The sequence below is a fragment of the Papio anubis genome, chromosome 7, assembly GCF_008728515.1.
Source record: "Papio anubis isolate 15944 chromosome 7, Panubis1.0, whole genome shotgun sequence".
NCBI classification, from domain to species: domain Eukaryota; kingdom Metazoa; phylum Chordata; class Mammalia; order Primates; family Cercopithecidae; genus Papio; species Papio anubis.
The window spans coordinates 53,215,139-53,223,189 of record NC_044982.1 but is presented as its reverse complement, the minus strand read 5'-3'; the positions used below and the strand labels follow the sequence as shown (position 1 = coordinate 53,223,189).

The 8,051-nt window shown below is 37.8% G+C and overlaps 1 long non-coding RNA gene across 1 annotated transcript in view; it reads left to right on the top strand.

Moving 5' to 3' along the window:
• The first annotated feature begins 3,249 nt into the window (after positions 1–3,249).
• Positions 3,250–8,051, top strand: part of LOC103886245 — a 29,366-nt gene continuing 24,564 nt past the window's right edge. The window contains exon 1 of the long non-coding RNA XR_649734.4: positions 3,250–7,071. This is a non-coding gene — a long non-coding RNA (uncharacterized LOC103886245). The remainder of the gene's footprint in view (positions 7,072–8,051) is intronic.

Genomic DNA, 8,051 nt, shown 5'->3' with positions numbered 1-8,051 from the left:
ATGAAGTTGGATAGAGTTGATCAAACCCAATGGGAAAAAAGACTGAAACAACAACAAAAACAGAAACAAATGACAACAATAATAAAACCAGTTAAGCAAAACAAACAATTACACAACTTATGTGATTACTGAGTGCTATAATGGTAAGAAGAAATTAAGACCAACTGGTTGTTAATTTTAGCAAAGACAAAACCTTAATTCAGGTGCTTACCTAGGGATGTGTCTCATGCTGGAGATGGCTGTCTATCATCCTAGAAGCAGGAAACAAAACTCATCTACCCTGTTGAAAGTGAGCTCAAACTCCATAAAGGAGTTTCCTGCCTTCCATCATTATGGAAGCAGGAGAATTTGCCTTCCTTGTTGGAAGCAAGTGAAACTCCCCCCAAAGAAGGTAGTTGTACAGCAAAATAAACTTTAGATCATGACCGAATCTGGGAGACCAGGATTCTCTGGAGGGGGTGCTCCCAGACCTCAACAAATTGTAATATTGGTTTGAGCCATAAAGATAGCTCATGCTGGTACCAAGCACCAATAGGAGATTTGTCAAAGGTCAGGAGGGGCACCCCCACTCAGAATTTCTCCTTGGTTACCAAAATGAGAATCCCCAAAATTTGAGACAGGTCTTAGTTAATTTAGAAAGCTTATTTTGCCAAGATTGAAGATGCACACCCATGACACAGCCTCAGGAGGGCCTGACAACATGAGCCCAAGGTGGTCAGAGCACAGTTATGTTTTATACGTTGTAGGGAGACCTGAGACATCAATCAACATATGTAAGATGAACATTGGTTCAGTCTAGAAAAGTAGGACAACTCGAAGTGGGGAGAGTGCTTCCAGGTCTTAGGTAGATAAGAAACAAATGGTTGCATTCTTTTGAGTTTCTGATTAGCCTCTCCAAAGGAGACAATCAGATATGCATTTATCTCAGTGAGCAGAGGGGTGACTTTGAATAGAATGGGAGTCAGTTTTGCTCTAATCAGTTCTCAGCTTGACTTTTCCCTTTAGCTTAGTGATTTTGGAGACCCAAGATATTTTACTTTCACACTATTTAGCCATGAGCATGGGATGTGTTTCCATTTGTTTGTGTCTTCTCTGATTTCTTTGAGCAGTGTGTTGCAATTCTTATTGTAGAGATCTTTCACCTCCCTGGTCGCGTGGATTCCTAGGTATTTTATTCTTTTTGTGGCAATTGTGAATGGGATTGCCTTTCTAATTTGGCTCTTGGCTTGGCTATTGTTGCTGTGTAGGAATGTAAGTAAATTTTGTACATTGATTTTGTATCCTGAAATTTTGTTGAAGTTGTTTATCAGCTGAAGGAGGTTTTGGGCTGTGACTATGGGGTTTTCTAGATATATAATCATATTGTCTACAAACGGATAGTTTGACTTCCTCTCTTCCTATTTGGATGGCCTTTATTTCTCTTGCATGATTGCTCTGGCTAAAACTTTCAATACTATGTTGAATATGAGAGAGAACATCCTTGTGCTGGTTCTCAAGGGGAATGCTTGTAGCTTTTGCTCATTTAGTATAATGTTGGCTGTGGGTTTGTCATAGATGGCTCTTATTATTTTGAGGAATGTTGCTTCAATATCTAGTTTATTGAGAGTTTTCAACATGAGGGCATACTAAATTTTATTGAAAGCCTTTTCTGCATCTTTTGAGATAATGATGTGGAAAATGTCTTTAGTTCTGTTTATGTGATAAATCACATTTATTGATTTGCCTATCTTGAACCAACCTTAAATCTCAGGGATGAAGCCTTCTTGATCATGGTGGATTATCTTTTTGATGAGCTGCTGAATTCTGTTTGCAAATATTTTGTTGACAATTTTTGTATTAATATTCATCAAGGTTATTGGCCTGAAGTTTTCTTTTTTTGTGTGTTTCTGTCAGGTTTTGATAACAGCATGATGCTGGCCTCATAAAATGAGTTGAGGAAGAGTCCCCTCTCCTCAATTTTTTGGAATAGTTTCCGTGGGTATGGTACCAGCTCCTCTTTGTATATCTGGTAGAATTCGCTGTGAATCCATCAGTTCCTGAGCTTTTTTTGGTTGGTGGGCTATTTATTACTGATTCAACTTTGGAGCTCATTACTGGTCTGTTTAGGAAATCAGTTTCTTCCTGGTTTAGTCTCAGGGAGATGTATGTGGTTTTTTAGTTTGTGTGCATAGAGGTGTTCTTAGTAGTGTCTGATGGTTATTTTTATGTCTTTGGGGTCAGTGGTAACTTTCCTATGTCACTTCTATGTGTGTTTATTTGGATCTTCTCTTTTTTCTTTAATATTCTAGCTACTGGCCTATCCATGTTATTAATTTTTTCAATGAACCAATTCCTGGATTCATTAATCTTTTGAATTTTTTTTGTGTCTCTGTTTCCCTCAGCTTAGCTCTGATTTTGGTTATTTCTTGTGTTCTGCTAGCTTTGGGGTTGATTCTTGAATGAATTCTTTCAGTTGTGATGTTAGGTTGTTAATTTGAGATCTTTCTAACTTTTTGATGTAGGTATTTGGTGCTATGAGTTTCCCGCTTAACACTGCCTTAGCTGTGTCTCAGATATTCTGGTGTGTTGTATCTTAGTTCTCTTTAGTTTCAAATAACTTCTTGATTTCTACCTTAATTTCATTATTTACCCAAAGTCATTCAGGAGGATGTTGTTTTCATGTAATTGCATGGTTTTGAGTGATTTTCTTAGTCTTGGCTTCTATTTTTGTTGTTCTGTGGTCTGAGAGTATGTTTGGTGTGATTTCAGCTCTTTTTCATTTGCAGGTGATTGTTTTATGTCCAATTATGTGGTCACTTTTAGAGAATGTGCCATGTGGTGATGAGAAGAATATATATTCTGTTGTTTTGGAGTGAAGAGTTCTGTAGAAGTCTGTCAGACGCATTTGGTCCAATGTTGATTTCAGGTCCTGAATATTTTTGTTAATTTTATGCCTCAATGATCTGTCTAACACTGTCAGTGGAGTGTTGGAGTCTCCCACTACTATTGCATGGGAGTTTATATTTCTTTGTAGGTCTCTAAGAACTTACTTTATGAATCGGTGTGCTCCTGTGTTGGGTGCATATATATTTAGGATAGTTAGGTCTTCTTGTTGAATTGAACCCTTTACCATTATGTAATACCCTTCTTTGTCTTTTTTCATCTATGTTGGTTTGAAGTCTGTTTTGTCTGAAATTAGGATTGCAACCCCTGCTTTGTCTATTTTCCATTTGCTTGGTAGATTTTCCTCCATGCCTTTATTTTAAGCCTATGGGTGTCATTTTGTGTGAGATGGGTCTCTTGAAGACTGCATACCATTGGGTCTTGCTTTTTTATTCAGCTCGCCACTCTGCCTTTTAAGTGGGGCATTCAGCCTGTTTACGTTTAAGATTAGTATTGATATGTATTGATTTGATCCTGTCATTGTGATGTCACCTAGTTATTATGTTGGCTTGTTTGTGTGTTTGCTTTATAGTGACACTGATCTGTGTGTTTAAGTGTGTTTTGTATTAGCTGGTAGTGGTCTTCATTTTCTATATTTAGTACTCCTTTCAGGATCTGAAAATAACCTTTATATTAACCCTGATGTCCTGAATGATTCCCCACCTAGTCTTTGTTCAACTACTCAGCTTCTCAGATGTTGATTTTGGAATCAGAAAATTTGGCAAAACAGTCTCAAATGCTTTGCTCAATTCATTTGTCTCACAGGAAGAAATTCTTGGCTTTTGATTTTATAATCCTCAGGCTAGAGAGCTCTCCCGTGCTTTTCAACAGATTAAAATTTTTTTCATCTAGCTTTTCTAGTTGTTCTCTGCAGAAAAGTAAGTTTACAAATGACCTACTCTGCCCTTGCAAGAAGCAAAATATTCTAGGTATCATTTGAAAGACTCAAAAAAAAAAAACAAAAAAAACAAAAAACCAAAAACAGATAGGAACACAAATAGGTCTCAGTCCAGCTATGCCTTTTTCTACCTCCACTTGTAGAGGAATCCCTAAAAAGTCTACAACCATCAAAAAGTCTACAAACCAATGGTTAAATTCCTCAAAAGTCTACAACCTGACGGTTAAATATGTTGCTTGAGTTCTGACTAGAGGTAGTCCCAGGCTCAGTCAACTGGCAGTAGTATAAAGACATCCTCAGTTTCATGTGGGAACTAACCTGAATCTTCTACTCCAGTTAACCTCCTACCGTAGGGTTACAGGACAAGGAATGGAACCTGTGAAACCACTTTGTCATACTCACTGCAGCTGATCGAGCCAGTCATGTACTGGAATGTGGGAGGTTATCGCATGCCTCTCTCCATCCTCTGGCAAAACAAGCTTTACTCCACTTATGTCTCTGCTTTCCTCTCATTCCTCTGTTGACCTCTGGTGTTTACAAGGCTCTGGATGCTTAATATATTTGGGTTTTAAACACTCCTTTAATTTAATTATTGTTTTCAAATCTGGTTTACTCTTAAATGTGGAGCAATTCTTGTGGTGATGTTTAATATATGATTAATAAAATATTTTGGACGTTATGAAGTTGATCATAAGAAGATCTATTTTATGACTTGGTTCCATTTATTACTTTTTAACTTCTACTGGAAGCTGATTGCTTGGAAAAACAACATTTTTTTTTTTTCCCTCCTGCTGCTTTGCTTTTGGAATGGTACTTGCCCAGAAAAACAAATCCAATTTCAATTGCTCAGAAAACTTATCTTTTCATATTATGAGCAAAATTGTACAAAATTAAGTAGGACAATGTAATTAGCCAATTAAGTCTGACCTTTTCTGCATTTGCATTTTCTCCATCAGATTTTGTTATCTGTACCTGGTCTGCCTTTTTTTTCACACAAATAATTTCAGGTTTCAAAGTTACAGATCTAACAGTTGTTAAATGTTAAAGAATTTATGTTGTCACACATTCCCTTAAAAGAAAATGAAATCTTCAGCACATAATCCCCCTGCCCCCAAATCCTTATCTCAATAGAAACAATAACAACTAAATTTATTTATTACCTGCCCTGTTTCTCCTCTTACTCAAATACTATTGTGGGTTATATCTCTGGTCTCAACTCATTCCCTGTGGGTGGAAGGCATCCTCAAGGACCTGAAATGATATTCTGTGTGTAGGTTCTAATTACTCCTTTGGCCTAATGATATGCTTCAAATAAGGTTATGTGTTGAATGTGTTCTGATTATCAATAACTTTTTGTTTTTCTAAGTTTATGTTGAATACATTTATACTCATCATTGTATTAAATGCTTTATTATCCTTTTTCATCCTTTTTCATTCTAATTACAGTGCTATTTACTTCATTTTAAAAATAAGGAAACAGATTTAGAGATATATCTTGTTTAAGCAAGATAAAAGATCATAATTGGAAAACGGTGGAAGAAAGAATAAAGCCCATGTATTTTAAAATCCAGAGCCTTAATATTTATGCTATATTGCAAGTCTGTTTTTTTAAAATAGAACTTTGTTTTTCTGTTCTGCTACCAGTACCCTCTTCTCACATCCTCCCCCACCCCGCCTTGCCAAGTAAGTTGCAAAAACAGTGGGAGAATCTTAAAAAGACAAATCCAAACCATGTGTATTAAAACATCAGAGGGGAACAAATAACTGGCAGCAAGATTGACAATATACCTATAACTTCAGAAAGTCCACAACCATCTGAAAATTTCAACAACAGTAGTACTAACTTTAAAATAAAAAAATTATGAAGTAGTTATGTGAGAAAGGTATCTACTATGATGCTCAAAGACTATTTAGATCTTGAAAGCATAATAGGGGAATAAAAATGTCATTGGAAGCGATAAATTGCAAAATTTATTCAGAAAAAAATAAGTTATAATAGAAATATATCTCTAAAGGAATATGAAGTCACAGCTAAAGCATACAAAGATAGTGCTAAAGAAATTGATTTATTCATATAACAATTCTTCATTGAGTACTTACCACTAAGTTCTGGGTCCTGGGGATACCACAGTGAACAAAACCGTGAAAGCTGCTTCTCTTACAGAGCTTATATCCTAGAGAAGGAAGATAGATGACAAACAATTTAAAATATATATATCAAATTTTAGGTAATAATGAGTGCTATAGGAAAACATATCATGATAAGAGAAACATTATCTTTGGGTTGGGGTCAAGGTTGCTATTCTGTATAGGGTTGTCAGGAAAGGCTTTGTTGATAATGTGACTTTTGCACAGATAGCTGAAGGAAGTGAAGCAGCAAGCCATGTGGACATTGAAGGAAGAACGTATTAGCCAAAGAGATCAGTAAGTGCAAAGCTTGTGAGGCAAGAGCATGTGTGCCTGTTTGAGGAATGTCAAGGAGAATTTACTCCTATAAAGTGAGGGGGTAAATACAGGAAGTGAGAGAGATACAGAAAACATGTCATGTAGGGCCATGAGGTCATTGTAAGGATTTTACTATAAGGAAGAGGAGATTCATTTGGAGGGGTTTGAACAGGGGAATATCATAATCCAATGTATGTTTTAACAAGGTCATTCTAGTTGCTATGTTGAGGATCAACTGTGGAGGGCAAGGGAAGAAGCAGAGAAATCCTCTAAGGGGTCATTGTAAAACTTCATGAAGGAGATAGTTGGCCTGGGTGGGGTGGAAATGGTGAAATTTTTGAAATACTTAAGAAGAATAGAAAGGTTCCTTGTGAGATGTGAGAAGAAGAGAAGCTGCAAAGATTACTGTAAGGTCGGTAATGAGATTGACTTAAAGAACAGATTTGCCATTTACTGAGATGGGGGCGACAATGGGAAGAATAGGTTTGGGTATTGGATATCCAAAGAGGAAATGTCTCTGCAAACTGAAAATTCAAGGGAAATGCCAGGGATTGAGGGAAAACGTGGCACCTGTCAATATATACATGAACTGTAAAGTTACAGGACTGTATGAGATCATAAAGGGATGTGTATAAATAGAGCAGAAAAGAGGTCTATTGGCTCAGTCTGCGGAATTCTAACATCTGGAGGTCCAAGAGAGGCAGTTTCCAGCACAGGAAACTGATACACAGCCATCAGGGAGGTAGGAAGATAACCTGGAGAGGGGTTTCCTTGAAACCCAGAGGAGAAAGAAATCTCGAAAGAAGGTATGATCAGTGGATCAAATGCTGTTGTGATGTTGTATAAAATGAAGTCTGAGAATTGACCACTAGATGTGAAATCACTGATCACCTAGACAGAAGCAGTTGCAGTAAAACAGTGAGGACAGAATTCTAAGTGGAGTGGTTTCAAGAGAGAATAATAGGAGAGAAGGTGGAGACAGCCAGTGCATATAGATAGCTTCTTCAAGAAGTGTTTATAGGCCGGGCGCGGTGGCTCAAGCCTGTAATCCCAGCACTTTGGGAGGCCGAGACGGGCGGATCACGAGGTCAGAGATCGAGATCCAACTTGGCTAACACGTGAAACCCCGCCTCTACTAAAAAAAAATACAAAACTAGCCGGCAAGGTGGCGGCGCCTGTAGTCCCAGCTACCGAGGCTGAGGCAGGAGAATGGTCTAAACCCGGAGCGGAGCTTGCAGTGAGCTGAGATCCGGCCACTGCACCCCAGCCTGGGCGATAGAGAAGACCTGTCTCAAAAAAAAAAAAAAAAAAAAAAAAAAAAAGAAGTGTTTATAAAAAGGGAAGCACAGAGATGGGATGCTAACTAGAAGGGGAAGTAGGGTAATTGTTTTTTCTTTTTGTAATGGGAGACAGTATAGTATAATTACAGAATGATCTAGTAATGAGGAAACATTTAATGACTTAGGAGTAGGAGGGGACATTTCCTAGTGTGATGTCCTTGAGTTGGTGAAAGGGGATGTGTCCTGGTATACAAGTTAGGGTTAGGACGGAGCTAGGAGTTGGTTAGCTAGGAGTATGTATGATTCTTTTATAGTGGCAGGGGGAAAGTCTGAGTACAGCAAAGGGGAGATGTGGTGGAATGATATGGAAGTTCTCACCATGAAGTTTCTCTCTGAAATACATAGCATATTGTCAGGTCCAGGGTCAGGTTCCAACCCATGCTGTCTGAAGAGAGGGGGTGGATGGGTGACAAATAGCTTAAAGAACACTTGCGGGACCATAGGTA